We start from the raw sequence: 12,960 nt of genomic DNA, 5'->3' as shown, positions 1-12,960 counted from the left end.
CATCCAAATCAGTTCCTTAAGAATGCGGCTCAGACGATTGATCAGTATTTTTTTGTGAGAATCAAATTTGTTTCTTCAGACCTGCTTCATAATTCATTGATTGAAAACTTAGAATTCAATCTGATTCCTGTTTCCTTGCAGGATCCCCACACCAGACACCAACCTCCCCCACCCCACACCATGTGTTCGCACTAATGCTTTATAGTGTGGACTTAAGTTAGGATCAATTTCATAGATCAGTTTCAACAAGACTGAACACAGGCTCACAGACTCATTGTTATATCAGCATTCCAAGGATCCCAGACATAAATTTGGTCTGGCCCAACCAATGAGGCAGCATTGCTTCAATTAATTAATCAGGAAAAGCTGTCCGACTTGTTCCCCCGCACCATGTAAGTGTGAGATGATGCAATGGTGATTGGAACTGCATGTGGGACTAAGTGGGTTTGGCAGTGTTAGCTTACTGTCTCCAACCAGTTTGGCCGAATGTCGGAGAGAAACAATAACATCAAATGGTTGGGCTCATTAAAATTTTCTATGGTAACAACTATCATGCAAGCCATCATGGATGTTGTCGCTGCTGCCCATGGCTTTTGTTGAAGGCATGGTCTTGTCTTGGAAGTGACTAAAATGAGGACAAACAGCTGCACATTCAAACACTACATCGCAATGCATACACATGGACCATTACATTACTGTTAAGTAGAACACTTGACCCCTTCCCCCCACAAACAGAAATATTGCACTGCAGTTGGCTTGCCTGTTCAAGCACCAAACAGGCTTGTAGTTCGATACTTCCCCCTTAAAAACACTCGTTATCATCAGCAGTCCCTTGAAATGAAGAGGACGCTTGCCACAGAGTACAGCCCAGGGGGTTGCGTGTGGAGAATTTTAACGAGAGAAGGCTGTTACGCTGCAGCTACCACACAGTTCCAGCTGATCAGGAGGCTCTCCAAATCTCACTGCCTGCCATAGATGTATTGGAAGGATTTACAGGCTGATAATCAAACTGTTTGGCTGCGTTACAAACACACCTTCTGTGAGCATCAAGCCCTGGAGCGGGACTTGAAACGAGCTTCTGGCTCAGAGGTAGGGACTTGACTCGCTGTGCCACAAGACCTGCTCCTTAGTAACACTATGGCTCCTGAAATTTCATACATTTTTTGATAGCTCTAAGGCATAAAATGGGATGCTGACCAAAAAATTCGACACAAGACTTTTCCGTCAGTTTCCCGCTGCCAAAAATCAGTCCCCGTGAATTTTCAGAGGAGCACTGCTGGGATGAAGCTCCACAATTGTGGCTATCAGGAAGACCAATGGCAGCCATTGCTGCCTTGGCCGCTCAGAACTGGCTTTGCAGCAGGCACTGGCTGGTGTGCTGTGCCCTGCCCAACATTGCCATACAAAAATAGTGGGCCTGGAGGTGGGCATTGTTGGGGAGGCAGCCTGGGCGGCTCTGGAGGTAAAAATAAATGGGGAAAGAACATCAACATGGTCATCATTCAGAAGGCTTCAGGTAGCTCTAGAATCACATCCCAATATGAATCGGTGCCTTCAGGAAAAAAAGTGAGAAAGAATGAAATGAAGATGCCGGTTAACTTATACTACATAAATGAATAATAGTATGACCGGAAAACAGGGAAGGGGGAAGTTATTTAATTGATGGGAGAGAGTACATGTTATATCACCCAAGGGAGGAGGCTGTTCAACAGGCTGGGAAGATGATTCAAACCTCACTCATGGGCTTCTTGGTATCATCCAGAATACTGAGGTGTTTATAGGTTTGTAGCACGCTCTCCACCATCCGGTCTTCTCCATGTCATCAGTCAATGAATATTGGTTTGACAAGGCATCAGCAAAGTGTAATTAATACATTCTGAGCACAGCGCCAAGCCTGTCATGCATTGTAAGGGGGGATTTAAAGTTGCTCATGGGCTCTGGATAGTTTTGACTGTCCATACCAGACCCCACCCTCTTACCCCTGTAGAATCTGCAATGTGGTGTCACTCTAACTACGCTTGCGTTCAGTTAAAAATGCGCCCTAGCTTTGTTTGCTCCCGCTGGGATACTGCAGTGACTATCCCGATCGTATCTGGAAAACCTCAAGATTTATTAAGGTGTTGGAAGAGGAGGGATAGTGATCGCTGCCAACACATCAGCAAGAGCTCTGGCTTTTAGTGGCATGAAATTTATTGGAGTTTGGATGCGGAGGCTGGGATTTAATAAATAGACACTGCGGCTCATAGACTAGGCTCCAAGCTGACGGTGGTCCAGCCCATCAGTCATCCTGACATGTAACTTATTAAAGTGTCGCATGCTGCTTCCACAGAGCAGTGTTTCAGGCCTTGCTCATCTGGTTTTAATAGTCAACAGCCGGTACGGCCCAGACAAAATGGATTGTTTACCTTTCAGCTTATCGCATCTTAGCTTTAACCCGCTCGGTTCCAACTGTCAGTAACGGCTTGTATCTGTCTTCCATCATAAATGATATGTACAATTATAAACGAGGATACTGCGTGATGTGATGTGGCATTTGTGCACTCAGCACAGCCAATTGCTTAAGATGCAGGTGATGAGCTCTGGCTGTTGATCCACAGGTTGTTTATATACTGGATGGTGCTGATGGTGACTGTCGGGTGGTTTGTCCTAAACTATGTGTGAATTTGGTGCTGGTGATGTTTGTTAGTCCTGGGCAATGGAACACTTCCAGGCCAGGCAAGGTGCAGAGTAAATCTCCTTCAAATCTGCCTAGTAACATGCCTCATCTCAGAAGTGAACTACGCTAGTTTTCCCTTTTTAACAATTCCCAAGTCAGTCAGCCATGTGGCTTCTCTTAGTGTCATTAGCGATTCAGTGCTAAATTAGGGAGATAATTGTGCAGTATGCCTGACTCTTTGAGGAACATTTCAATATCTTTCCAAACTCATTTGAAATTCCTACATTCAATAGTGGAGAGTTTCACCCCCATCAGTTTGAGTTGGAAGGTAGGGGCCAATGTTCAGTCCATTGTATCATCCAGTCCTTTATATGACTCCAAATTCAAATCAGAAATGACACTTTACCCTTTACTTATCGCTCCTTTAGTCCCCTCTTCTTATGGAAGCACTGACCAGAAACTGGACTGGACCAGCCATACAAATACTGTGGCTACAAGAGCAGGTCAGAGATGGAAATTCTGTGCCAAGTAACTCACCTCCTGACTCCCCAAAGCCTGTCCACCATGTACAAAGCATAAGTCAGCAGTGTGATGGAATACTCTCTGCATGTCTGGATGAGTGCAGCTCCAACAACACTCAAGAAGCTTCACACCATCCAGGAAAAAGCAGCCCACTTGATTGGCACCACATCCACAAACATTCATTCCCTCCACTCTTGCTAGCCTGACCGGCATTGGCTACCCTGTGGCACTTTGTTCAACTGGAAATTCTTCACGCGTGAGCTGATGGTGAGAGATGGGCATTTTGACTATGGGTGGCATCATCAACTAAGCCTGTTCCTGTCCTTGCTCAACGCCCAAATGTACATTTCCAACAAGAGTGATTAAATTGGGAACCTTGGCTTTCTCCCTCCCTCAGATGGAAAGCAGAACTAGTGGACCATACTAGCAATGTTGGGGCTGAGGAATATTATTGAGGCAGAATTGAGTGAACTCTGTGCTGTGTCTAAATCATTATTACTAATCTGGTTGTTGATGGTGGGGGGGGAGGTGTGTGTGTGTGTGTGTGTGTTTTGGAGGTTGGGCTGTGTGTACCCATATTTGCCATATATCTTCTCACTGGATGTCTGTGAGCTTGATATTTTATCTTGCTTTCTCTCATTGAGGAGTGTGAGAAATTCAATAACAGTCACGAAGGCTGAGTTATCCCTGCATGCACAGCAGTAATGAGAACCCCCGATTAGAATGATAGGGTTCATAGCTTTGATAGGGTGCTTTCACTATCGCTGTGAATGCTGGGATAGCTCCACCTCCATAGCGATCACTTGTTTTCCCCTTCAAGGAAATAGAAGCAAGAGCAATGGTGGGAAATACTGGCACAGTGTACATATGGAGGAGAATGCAATCCTCAGGCAGAGGCAGGAAATGGTGAACACCTGGAAAATTGGACAGCAGTATCACCCAGCTCTTTCCTCCAGGTAGAGAACACAGGCTAGAAAATGGCTATTCACCCATTCCCTTGGTTTGCAAGACATTTAACCAGGCAAATAAAAAAAACAAGAGAACAAAAAATACAGAAGAAAAAGGGGAAAACTTACCCAGAAAAACAGCCCCATGTAAAAAGAAAGTTACAAACTAGTGAGCTCTTTTGAAATATTTGTGTATTTTGGTGCTAAGAATTGGCATTCAGATTCCATTGTCATTCTCACCAGCATATAAGTCAGGCCTATTTATACAAATACTATCCCTGCAAGGAGAGTTTAATTGGTTGAGAAATATCTTAAATTTAGAACTTATTTTACTTAGGCAAATTTTGTTGGCACAGAATTGCGATTGAGCTTTAAACCCCCATTGTGACAGTGCAACCCCCAGTTACAACAAAAACAGGAAGGGAGATATTCCTGAACAGAATGTTTGATGAAGGTAGGAAAATAAATGCAATTATAACCATAGAGTGGCCTTTTTTTCATCACCACGCTTTTTCTTGACACTTTCACGCCTAGTGGTTTTCCTTGTTTTCAGGCTGCCTACTTTGTTATCAGCATTGGGAAATTCTCTATGTTTTCCCCCCAACAATCCCTTGAGGAGAATGGCACATACATACAGGGAAATTGTTCCCTCAGTGATTGGTGAGCTCCACTACCTCTTCCAAGTGCGGGCCTTCTTCATGTGTTGAGGCTGGGCAATGAGCTCCTGTGGGAAACTACCCCAGCATGTAGCCTGAAGAAGCAAAGTAGCGTCGTTGTGAATGGAATGAAATGCTAGCTGGCATCGGCAGAAGCCAAGGTTGGAGAGGGCAAGAGAGCGAGCTCAGAGAGGGCAGAGGCAGTGTTTGGTGCTGGCTGCCTTCAGGGCTACTCGATATTGAAGGGCGAGCTTCAAGCAGATAACACGGGCAGGATTTTCTCTGTGGCCTTCCGAGCCCCACTGCCAGGTTCAAATGTGGAAACAGTCGCTCACTGTGATTTCCCCCAAACTGGCCAATCAGTGCTCACAGGGCAGGCACGCCATCCACTTAAGCATAGCAGGTGGGCCCTTGAAGCTGGAGGACCAGTAGGAGGCCTTCCCGCTTCAGAACAGCAGCACGATGCCATGCCGGGCTGAGAAAGAGGCTGTTGCTAACTTTTTTTAAAAGCTGAGTAAACAAAGGTTTTTGTAGCTGGCCCACGAATGTTGGCTGGGGTAGGAGGAGGGAGGCGCAGGGCAGGGGTGAGGACCCTATCCACAGGGCTGCTGCTGATGCCACACAGGCGATGAGGGGCCTCTAGGCCAGCCCAGAATGATGCCCCCCCCACCGCCCCCTTAGTCTGCCACCAGGTTAATTTGTGGGGGCGTGGGGGGAGGACTTTCCCCTTGTCAGGCAGGTACGGTGGGCGGGCCTGGGAGCGGCTGCGCAGTGGTCTGTCGCCTGCGATCGGGCCCCGACCGTGGTTTCACGTCGGCCCTGTCACATGAGCAGGGACATGTTAAAAATGAGTTTTAAAAATGCTTGTTTTATTTTTAATTAACATCGGAAACCTCATCCTGCCCTTGGATGAGGCTTCCTCAAAAATCCAAAGGCCGCTCGGCCTTTTCGCCCGCCCACCAACTGTAAAGTTGGATGGACAGGGAAAAATTCGCTTCAGCTCATTGATTAATGGGCTCAACAGCCCTCCTCATCGTCGGCGGGCGAGTTGGCCGACTCTCGTGCATGCCCGCTGACTGAAATATCGCGAGTGCAACGCTCGCCCAACGTCATCACGCACTATTTTACGCTCGTGCGTGTCGGACGCGCGCTGAACTGCAAATCCTGCCTCTGGAGGCCGTCTGTAAAATCCCAGTCTGCCTCAGAAAATACGTCCCAATAGGGCCTTAATCACTTCAATTGGCTACCTTCCACTTGTGGACGGTTAGCCCTGCCATTCAGCCTCTGGGAACAGGGCCGAGCTTGGGATGGAGGTGAGGAACAAGCAAGCTAGTTGTTGGTGCTAATTTTAGTGCCTGTTCGCTACTCTGGTGGGGACTAAAAATCCTGCCCAAGGCTCCGTGTGTGTATGTGCAAAGGACCTCACGTCTGTTTCTGAACTGGGCCCTGCATCCCAATAATTTTGCCTACACCATCATGGCAGGCACTTTGGACTTGTAATAAGCATCCTGACTGCCATTTCAGGGGCATTGGAGGCCATTCGGTGCCTGAGAAACAGGAATTGTACTCTTACATTTCTCGGCCCTTGTGCAGACTCGCACTGAAGAATAATATTTCCATTAGGCCTAGGAGTTGCTGCCGGCATCTATGGCTCAAAGCCCAGAATGGCAAAACATTTAGGAGAGAAACATAGAAAATATGGGGTGGGGGAAGGGAGTGGTGGAGGGTTAAAAGGTGCAAAAATAACAAATTATTTAAAGAGCTATCACACGGGCATTGTGGTATTGTCACTGGACTAGTATTCCAGAGACCCAGGCTAATGCTCTGGGAACCGGGGTTTGAATCCCACCACAGCCAATGGTGAAATTTGAATCCAATAAAAATCTGGAATTAAAAGTCTCATGATGACCACGAAACCATTGCCGACTGTCATAAAAACTCATCTGGTTCACTAATGTCCTTGAGGGAAGGAAATCTGCCACCCTTACCTGGTCTGGCCTACATGTGAATCTAAAGCCATAGCAACGTGGTTGACTCTTAAATGTCCCCTGAACAAGGGCGATTAGGGATGGGTAATAAATGCTGGCCTAGCTAGAGATGCCCACCTCCCATGAACGAATAAAAAAACCCACTTTTTTTTGTGAATGTGATGGAATGGATGCATTGTGTTCACACTTTAACGTGCTGCACCTCACCCCGGCGGGTATATGTTCATCTCATTCCTCCCATGGCGGATTGCTAAGATGTGTGAGAGGGAAGGTTAGGCTTGCACATTACCAGCTCGTTGTCAGGCACCCTGGAGAAGCATTCCTACCTGCACCTACTAGGCTCTGGCCTGCCCTGGATCTTTTTTTAACAACAAGAAATTAAACCACAATTGATTTTACTCCTTCTACCACAGAATCCAGAAGGATCTAGCAACTGCCCGGGTAAACAGCCATTCCCATCGTAGTCACATGATCTTCTTCAGTGGAAATGCATTCTTGTCTACAATGCCGAGTGGGACGGGAAAGCAAAATAGAAATGGGTGTGAAGAAAGTACCTTAAAAAGGTAGATTCATCCACAGTAGCATCAATAAAAGAACCCTTTCAAATTAGAGGACAATTTGAAAATAAATGAATAGTAAAATAAATAGTAATGAACAAATGAATATTTTACAACTAAAAGCTTCCAAATAAATCCTGCCTCCATAAATTATCCTTTTCTTCCCACACTTGACAGGACGTCAGCACTCAGGCAGTGCCTTTCTTGAAAAAGGCCCCTACAATACAATATTTTGTGATGCCAATGTGTCAGAGCAGAAATCCACCATGTGTTATGTCCCCTTCAAAGCCACCAGCAGGCAAAGACATCGTCCAGAGATCTCCGTAGACCAGAAAGATTCTGGATTCCGTTCCATTCTTGAATTAGCGGATCTCAGTCTCAGAGCTCAGTGAGTGTCCTTGGCTGGGGAGGAGGATGATTGGCCTGTGTCCCTGCTACTGATCACCAGAGAGTCAAATCAACCACCCATGCTCCCTGGCTGGGCTCATACATGGTGGCTGGCCACTCAGGCAAGGATGAGAGCAGTTCCAACAACATTCAAGAAGCTTGACACCATCCAGGACAACGCAGCCCACTCGATTGGCACCCCATCCACAAACATTCACTCCCTCCACAGTAGCAGTAGTGTGTACCATCTACAAGATGCACTGCAGAAACTCACCAAGGCTCCTTAAACAGCACCTTCCAAACCCACGGCCACTACCAATTAGAAGGACAAGGGCAGCAGACACATGGAAACACTACCACCTGAAAGTTCCCCTCCAAGCCACTCACCATCCTGACTATTACTGGGTCACAATCCTGGAAGTCCCTCTCTAACAGCACTGTGGGTGTACCTACATGGACTGCAGCGGTTCACGAAGGCAGCTCGCCACCACCTTCTCAGGGGCGATTAAGGACGGGTTATAAATGGTGGCCTAGCCAGCGATGCTCACATCCCATGAATAAATAGAAAAAAAGGACATCAGCGACTGCCTTTGGGATCATTTTCCCAGCGTTTTGAGAAGACCACTGGGGAAAACCAAAGGGAAAAATAAACACAGATTCATTCCCATTTTGTATTCACTTCCACTTAATCATCTCCCTGTGCAGTTAACATGGAAAAACCTTACCTGAGTCTGTGCAGCAACAGATTTATTATGCCTGAGCCTTAGGGACATGTGTTCCTCACTCAGGTACCGGGGCCTGTAATTCAACACTACCGATAGGCTTACTTAGTACATTGGATCTCCCTGCCATAATCATATTGTTTCAATGCACCAAACCGTTTCCTATTCCCCCCTCGCCCATAATTAAAAACATCCATCTGCACAACTGTACTCCTTGTAAGGTAGACAAAGCTAAGGCAGCTCCATGCGAAGAGAGTTAAGAAAGCTTGTAAGAAAGGGTGGGGGGGTGGAAAGAAAGTCTTTTCTACTTGCCAATGAGAAGGCAGCTGAGGAATTTCTGGTTCTTGTCAGTGGTGCAGGGTTTATAAAGAAGAATTGACTTAGGTGGACCCTTGCCATCCTTCTATCAGTGAAGAATTCCCTGGCATTCATCTTCCTGTTAATTGTAGTGTTATGTTTGATGGATGGATAATATGATTCAACACGATGAGCTGTGGTTTTGTTGAAAAAAAAAAACCCCTAAAACTGACAATGTTTCCTTTACATGTTCTTCCTCTGGTGATTTCCTACTAAATGCTCTGTCCTATAAATGAGGCAACACTGGCTGGATTTTCTTATTTGGGAAGGAGGGGGAGGTGGGTGCAGGGGCAGAATGAGCAACTCTCACCCTCTGAGATGCCAGTTAGCTTCTTGCAAATGTTGGGAATTGATAAACTAACAGGGGTTGTGCGGAACCCGGTAGACCATATGGGGCCCTCACTCAGGATTAACATTGGGGCAGGATTTGCACCAGAGCTAAGCCTGGAGTGTAAATGTAAATCTTTAAGCGTTTTAACCTGGTGCAGCTCCATTAATACAGCTGCAAATTAGTTCATCACAAAAAAAAACGTCTTTTTGATTGGGGTATTTAGTCCACTGCCTGTGGACTAGATTTAAAGAATTGAAAATTACGTTAAAAGAATCCACACAGAGCCACTTGCTGGATACATTTGCGTAAACACTGTAGCCTGTTTCTTAGTTAATTACATAAGAAATTAAAAGGTTTTCAAAGATGCTTAATAGTGCCCTGGTGACAAAAGAAAACTTAATTTTAATAGCTTCCTCGAAGGCCTGCAAACGGCCACAGCTAGTGCAAACTCGCCATGATCATTAATTTGACCTGAGGGTGTGGCCATTTTTGTAGGCGGGGCCAGTTTCCAGTGGATGGTTTTTAAACCAACACAAAAGATTGTGGAAACGCGATTTGTGCTGGACATAAGTTGTGCTTGAAATTTCATGGTCTTTTGCGCTGGCTTGCCTGACTTTGGGCGAATTGGAACAATCTAATGGAAACTCCAGACCCATACAACTTTTGAGCAAATGTGGAGCCAAGGAGAAGTCGGAGGGGACATAGATGACTATGTAGGGGGTAGGATTAGTTAGTTTGCGGATGACACAAAGATTGGCCGGGTGGTTAACAGTGAGGTTGAGTGTCTTGGGCTACAGGAAGATATAGACAAGATGGTCAAATGGTCAGATAAGTGGCAGATGGAATTTAACCCTGAAAAGTGTGAGGTGATACACTTTGGAAGGTGTAATTTGACAAAGAAGTGTCCAATGAATGGCATGACACAAGGAAGTTCTGAGGAACAAAGGGACCTTGGCGTGTGTGTCCATAGATCTCTGAAGGCGGAGGGGCATGTTAGTAGGGTGGTGAAAAAGGCATATGGGACACTAGCCTTTATCAATCCAGGCATAGATTACAAAAGTAGGGAGATCATGTTGGAGCTTTATAGAACCTTGGTGAGGCCACAGCTGGAGTACTGTGTGCAGTTCTGGTTGCCACATTATAGGAAGGATGTGATTGCACTGGAGGGGGTGCAGAGGAGATTCACCAGGATGTTGCCTGGGATGAAACATTTAAGTTATGAAGAGAGGTTGGATAGACTTGGGTTGTTTTTGTTGGAGCAGAGAAGACTGAGGGGCGACCTGATCGAGGTGTACAAGATTATGAGGGGCATGGATAGGGTGGATAGGGAGCAGCTGTTCCCCTTAGTTGAAGGGTCAGTCACAAGGGGGCATATGTTCAAGGTGAGGGGCAGGAGGTTTAGGGGGGATGTGAGGAAAATCCTTTTTACCCAGAGGGTGGTGACGGTCTGGAATGCGCTGCCTGGGAGGCTGGTGGAGACAGGTTGCCTCACATCCTTTAAAAAGTACCTGGATGAGCACTTGGCACGTCATAACATTCAAGGCTATGGGCCAAGTGCTGGTAAATGGGATTAGGTAGGTAAGTCAGGTGTTTCTCACATGTCGGTGCAGACTTGATGGGCCGAAGGGCCTCTTCTGCACTCTGTGATTCTGTGATCCTGTGATTTGTGATAGATTGGAAGGTAGGAGTGATACTGATGCAAGGCAAAAGGCGATGATAATGGGATAAATGTACAGAAAAAAATGCTGGGTCCCCAGGTGGTGTCAGTGGTTACAGGGGAATAGCAATGGGACAGAGGGAAGTACGGAAAACCTGACAAAGCAGAGAGAGTTGCTGAGGCCCAGGGACATAACAGCAGAAAGATAGGCGGGCCCCAGGGGCACAGACCTTCCTGCTAGTTGTGTTAAGCAAGTACAAAACTGGTGGTGTTCCCCGCATCAAGGACCAACTCCAGTTTACTTTGGAATCAGGTTCGACCTTGGAACTCAATTTACACTAGCAGTTTAGTGCTTGTGCAAAGCCTTTCCTCTGCGCCAGTGCTAATCTTGGGCAAGGGCCCTGTATAGTCTGTCAGGTGCCAAATGCCCCTTCTTAGTTTGGACAATGCCACCATTTCCGAAACATTAATCAAGACCTTGGAGGGTTAAAGTTGCTCATTGTGGCCAACCCAATAAGAAAACCCAGCCAGCACGGACTAATTGATGTGCGGTGATGTGTGAATGTGTTTGACTGAAAACTTGAGCCCAAAGACAAAAGGTTTTGAGCATAATTTGCGCAAGATCACTAATTGTGCCCAAATGGAAACTCATGGCCTTCACCTTGACCACCTTCCAATTCTGTCCAAAAGCCATCGAGCAGAAATGTTAACTTAATTTCTCTCTCCATGGTTGCTGACTGACCTACTGAGCATGTCCAGCATTTTCTGTTTTTATTTCAGATTTCCAGCATCTGCAGTATTTTGCTTTGGGCTTTTTTTTAAATTAATTTACAGGATGTTGGCATCTTTGGCACAGCCAGCATTTATTGCTCATCCCTAATTGCCCTCGAGAAGGTGGCGGTGAGCTGCCTTCTTGAACTGCTGCAGTCCATGGTACACTCACAGAGCTGTTAGGAAGGGAGTTCCAGGATTTTGACCCAGTGACAGTGAAGGAACGGTGATATATTTCCATGTTAGGATGGTGTGTGGCTTGGAGGAGAACTCCCATGAGCTGGTATTCTCATGTATCTGCTGCCCTTGTCCTTCTAGATGGTAGCGGTCGTGGGTTTGGAAGGTGCTGTCTAAGGAGCCTTGGTGAATTCCTACAGTGCATCTTGTAGATGGTACTCACTGCTGCCTCTGTGCATCAGTGGTGGAGGGAAAGAATATTTGCGGATGTGGTGCCAATCAAGCGGGCTGCTTTGTCCTGGATGGTGACAAGCTTCTTGAGTGTTGTTGGAGCTGCACTCATCCAGACAAGTAGAGAGTATTCCATCACACTCCTGACCTGTGCCTTGTAGATGATGGACAGGCTTTGGGGAGTCAGGAGGTGACTTACTTACTGCAGGATTCCTAACCTCTGACCTGCTCTTGTAGCCACAGTGTTTATATGGCTAGTCCATTTCAGTTTCTGGTCAATGGTAGCCCCTAGGATGTTGACAATGGGGGCTTCAGCGATGGTAATACCATTGAACATTAAGGGGCAATGGTTAGATTCCCTCTTGTTGGAAATGTCATTGCCTGACACTTGCATGGCACGAATATCAAGGCCAGTCACTCTCACCTCACTAATTTGTTAATAGGATGTGGGCTGGGTCACGATTACTGCTTATCCCTAGTTTTCCTGAAATATGGTTGAGTTGGCTTGCTTGAACACTTATGAGTGGGACTGGAGTCACATATAGACTAACAATGCCATGTGTGGCACCTTGGGGATTGGTGATCCAGTTTGATTTTTTCATCAATTCTAAGCTTTCCTAGTTATTTCCAGTTGCTCGTTCCCATTTATGGAATTCAGTTTGGTACCTTCCAATGTAGATACCTGAGCTCATGAACTTACGCTGCAGGTCCAGTACTATAATCTCCACATTACTGTACTCGGTAATTCCCTCAAGGGAGCCTCACTACTGTGTCAAGTCAAAACCCAATGCCAGTATTTGAAGCATCGGTGGGTCTAAACTGTTTTGCACTGACCTTGCTGATCGTGTGAGCATAGGGTAACATTTTGCTGTGATACTTCATCACAAGACTTTTTATCTCCAATCCTCTGTACTCTTTTTCTGGTGATGCTGACTCCTGCTTAGTTCCACAGGTCTTGTTGAACCCATCGCAGAACCATAAAACAATTCAGACCAGTACTC

Source organism: Cetorhinus maximus, chromosome 15 (assembly GCF_964194155.1).
Source record: "Cetorhinus maximus chromosome 15, sCetMax3.hap1.1, whole genome shotgun sequence".
NCBI lineage: Eukaryota > Metazoa > Chordata > Chondrichthyes > Lamniformes > Cetorhinidae > Cetorhinus > Cetorhinus maximus.
This window is presented reverse-complemented; position numbering follows the sequence as displayed.